We start from the raw sequence: 3,960 nt of genomic DNA, 5'->3' as shown, positions 1-3,960 counted from the left end.
CAGGATCTGGGCCAGAGCCAAAAGGACATTCCTTCGAGCCGGAGTTGAACCAGCGACCTAAGGATGGCCGTGTGAGGGAGCCTACAGTCCTCCGCTCTACCAGCTGAGCTATCGAAGGAAGCACAGGGCCATGCCCACTACCTCACCCATCACTCATCCAGCACTTGGTGGATGAGCACAGCCATGGTGCAGCATCATGCCCCTATTACAACATCCTGCTTCAAACAGACTCAACTCCAACATCACAACACTTTGCTCAATCCCTTTAGCCCATCCTATCATGCAAGCCACAAACAGAACCACTCCCTGGTTCCTTGGACATCAGCAATACCTGGACTCTCCTCACTACCATCCAGCGCTTACCCATATCCTTCTGCAACTTCCCTTCATTCCCTTTCACTGTGCTGTCTTCTGCCCTCTGGTCAAGCATCAGACTAAACAAAATTGTTCCATAACCTACACCTAAGCAATAGAAGGTCATGTGCAAGTCCTCTGAATCTCTCTTTCTCCAAGCTGAATATGCTCACTCTCCTCAGCCCATCCATAAAGAGAAATCTCCATTCCTTGGGATCCTTGGTGGCCCTCCACTGAGGTTGCTCCATTTCATGGATTTGTTTTCTGTACTGGGCTTGATAGTTGAGAACTGTCAAGCAAAGACAGAGAAAATCAGTTCCTCTGTCAAACTGCCCGTAGTGCTTTTGATACAGCCCCACATGTTCTTGTCTTTTGTAAATCTGGGCACACCACAAATCTCCCCACAGTCCCCAGTGGATAGAGGGATCCCCACCAAAGGACCCTGTGTCCAGGCAATGGGAATGAAAAGCACTGGAGAATGCGGGCATCGATCCCGCTGCCTCTCGCATGCTAAGCGAGCGCTCTACCACTTGAGCTAATTCCCCACCCTGCAGCTCTGCCTGAGAGCCTCACCCCTCAGAGACACCCACCACTGATTCAGGAGGCCCTGCACGCATATTGGCATTGCTCTCAGACCACCACCAGCTCATCCACTCACTTTTCTTACAACCTTAATGATCAGAAGCACCATCCCCATCCTACACTTCACCCCAAAACTTCCTTGGTTGGTCATCTTCCTAAACTCAGGCAAGAGCTCACAGCTGGGTAGCCTTTGAAGGGAATTCACCTGGAAAGGGCCAAAAAGGCAGCGGCACAGCAGGATCTGGGCCAAAGGGACCCTCCAAAAGGACACTCCTTAGAGCCAGAGTTGAACCAGCAACCTAAGGATGGCTGTGCAAGGGAGCCTACAGTCCTCCGCTCTACCAGCTGAGCTATCAAAGGAAGCACAGGGCCATGCCCACTACCTCACTCATCACACACTCATCCAACACTTTCCTCGCCACAGCACACCATCTTGCTTCTATTCTAACATCCTGCTTCAAACTTCAAGCAGCCCCAGCTCCAACATCACAACACCTTACTCAATCCCTTTTGCATGTCAAATCATGCAAACCGCAAACAGAAATGCTCCACAAGCTCCTTGGACATCATCTTCTGCAGCTGGACTCTCCTCACAGCCAAATAGAGCTTACCCATATCTGGCTGCAACTTCCCTCCATTCCCTTTCACTGTGCAGTCTTTTGCTCTCTGGTCAAGTACCATATGAAAGGAGAGTCATTGCTTTATTCCTACAAACTGGAAGGTCATGTGTAAGCCCTCCAAATCTCTCTTTCCCCAGGCTGAACATTCCCATTGTCCTTGACCCATCCACCTAGAGGAATCCCTCCATTCCTTGAAATTCTTGGTGGTCCTCTTCTGAAGTTGCTCCATTTCATTAATGTCTTTCCAGTACACAGGATCTCAAAACTGGACACATTGATTGAGATGACATTTTACATCTATCAAGGAAAGTGGGAGAAAATAAGGTTCCCTGTTAGATTGGCCATGCTGCTCTTAATGCAGAATTGGACGTTCTCCTACTCTTTGTATTGTGGGTAGGCTGCAAGCACTCAAGGCCCCAGGAGGACGTAGGACCCCTGGAAAAGGACCTTGTGTCTAGGCAATGGGACACATGAAAATGGAGCACTGGAGAATGCAGGCATCGATCTTGCTCCCTCTCGCATGCTAAGCAAGCACTCTACCACTTGAGCTAATTCCCCATCCCGTGGCTCTGCCTGAGGGTCCTCTCCCCTCCCAGATACCTACCCCTGATTCGGGATGCCCTGCACCCAAAGCCTGGGCCTTCCATCATCCTACTCTCATACCACCAACATTCCTACTATATGTGACCCCAAATAAACTCAGTGGTCAAGACCACAACTCCCTGACCAGAGTTCTCCCCCAAAATGTCTTGTCTGGTTGTCTTCACGACTAAAGATCAGAGCTCAGCACTGGACAGCTCTTGAAAAGAGGCCACTTTGGCCTCAGAAGTCAGTGGTGCTGCAGGACCTAGGCCAGAGTCAAAAGGACATTCCTTCAAGCTGGAATTGAACTAGCAATCTAAGGATGGCCTACAGTCCTCCACTCTACCAGCTGAGCTATTGAAGGAAGCACAGGGCCATGTCCACTACCTCACCCATCACACACTCATCCAGCACTTCCCCAGCCACAGCATGGCTTTAGGCACAGCGTCATGCCTCTATTACAACATCCTGCTTCAAACAGACTCAGCTCCAACATCACAACACCTTGCTCAATCCCTTTAGCCCATCAAATCATGCAAAACCTGCAAAAGGAAATGCTCCACAAGCTTCTTGGACATCATCTTCTACAGCTAGACTCTCCTCATGGCCAAAAAGATCTTACCCATATCCTGCTGCGATTTTCCTTTATTCCCTTTCACTGTGCTGTCTTTAGCTCTCCAGTCAAGAACCAGACAAATATACAGACACTCTTCTACTCGTGTATGCTGGAGGGTGATGAACAAGACCTCTGATTCTCTCTTTCTCCAAGCTGAACTTTCTCACTCTCCTCAGCCCATCCTCAAAGAGAAATCTCTCCATTCCTTGAGATACTTGGTGGCCCTCCACTGAAGTTGCTCCACTTCATTGGTGTCTTTTACAGTACTGGGGATGAAATTTGGAAAAGGCCGCAAGTTGCACCAGAGGAGGTTTAGATTAGGAAAAAATTTTCATGGAAACAGTTGTAAAGTATTGCAACAGTCTACCCAGGGAATTGGTGGAGTCACTGTCCCTGGAAGTGTTAAAAAACATGTCACTATGGCACTTGAAGACATGATTTAATGATGAATCAGGTGGTAGTGCTGGGTTGACGGTTGGACCTGATTATCTTAAAGGTCATTTTCAACCTTAGCTATTCTATGATTCTATGATCTGTCAAGCAAGGAGAGTGAAAGTCAGTTCCATTGCTGAACTGCTGTAGTGCTCTTGACACAGCCCTGGATGTCCTTGTCCTCTGTAAATCCAGGGCACACCATAAATCTCCCACATCTCACAGGGGACATGGGACCCCCACCAAAGGGCCCTGTGTCCAGGCAAGGGGAATGAAAAGCATTGGAGAATGTGGGCACCGATCCCACTGCCTCTCGCATGCTAAGCGAGCGCTCTACCACTTGAGCCAATTCCCCACCCTGCAGCTCTGCTTGAGGGCCTCTCCCCTCACAGGCACCCACCCTAATTCAGGATGGCCTGCACCCAAAGCCGGGGGCTCCCATTTGCATTGCTCTCACACCACCACCCCCCCCACTCACTTTCCTGCTGGAGGTGGCCATGAAAAACACGAGTGATCAGGACCACCATCGTCCAGCCCAGGGTTCAACCAAATCTGCTTGTCCAGTTGTATTCCCAAAGTGAGGCAAGAGCTCAAGGCTGGGCAGCCCTTTGAAAGAGAGCCACTGGGGTAGGGCCAAAAACACAGCAGTGCTGCAGGATCTGGGCCAGAGCCAAAAGGACATTCCTTCGAGCCGGAGTTGAACCAGCGACCTAAGGATGGCCGTGTGAGGGAGCCTACAGTCCTCCGCTCTACCAGCTGAGCTATCGAAGGAAG

At 50.0% G+C, this 3,960-nt stretch overlaps 4 non-coding genes across 4 annotated transcripts; all 4 read right to left on the bottom strand.

Moving 5' to 3' along the window:
* Positions 1–29: 29 nt before the first annotated feature.
* TRNAY-GUA lies at positions 30–118 on the bottom strand. The gene is given in 2 exon segments: positions 30–65; positions 82–118. It is a non-coding gene; the product is annotated as a tRNA-Tyr (tRNA).
* Positions 119–826: 708 nt separating this feature from the next.
* On the bottom strand, positions 827–899 carry TRNAA-AGC. The gene has a single exon. It is a non-coding gene; the product is annotated as a tRNA-Ala (tRNA).
* A 1,527-nt stretch (positions 900–2,426) lies between these two features.
* On the bottom strand, positions 2,427–2,502 carry TRNAY-GUA. The gene has a single exon. It is a non-coding gene; the product is annotated as a tRNA-Tyr (tRNA).
* A 1,366-nt stretch (positions 2,503–3,868) lies between these two features.
* On the bottom strand, positions 3,869–3,957 carry TRNAY-GUA. The gene is given in 2 exon segments: positions 3,869–3,904; positions 3,921–3,957. It is a non-coding gene; the product is annotated as a tRNA-Tyr (tRNA).
* Positions 3,958–3,960: the final 3 nt, after the last annotated feature.

The sequence above is a fragment of the Corapipo altera genome, unplaced genomic scaffold (genome assembly GCF_003945725.1).
Source record: "Corapipo altera isolate COAL_440 unplaced genomic scaffold, ASM394572v1 70977, whole genome shotgun sequence".
In the NCBI taxonomy this organism is placed as follows: Eukaryota; Metazoa; Chordata; class Aves; order Passeriformes; family Pipridae; genus Corapipo; species Corapipo altera.
The sequence above is the reverse complement of the archived record's forward strand: the minus strand, read 5'-3'. Positions and strand labels throughout refer to the sequence as shown.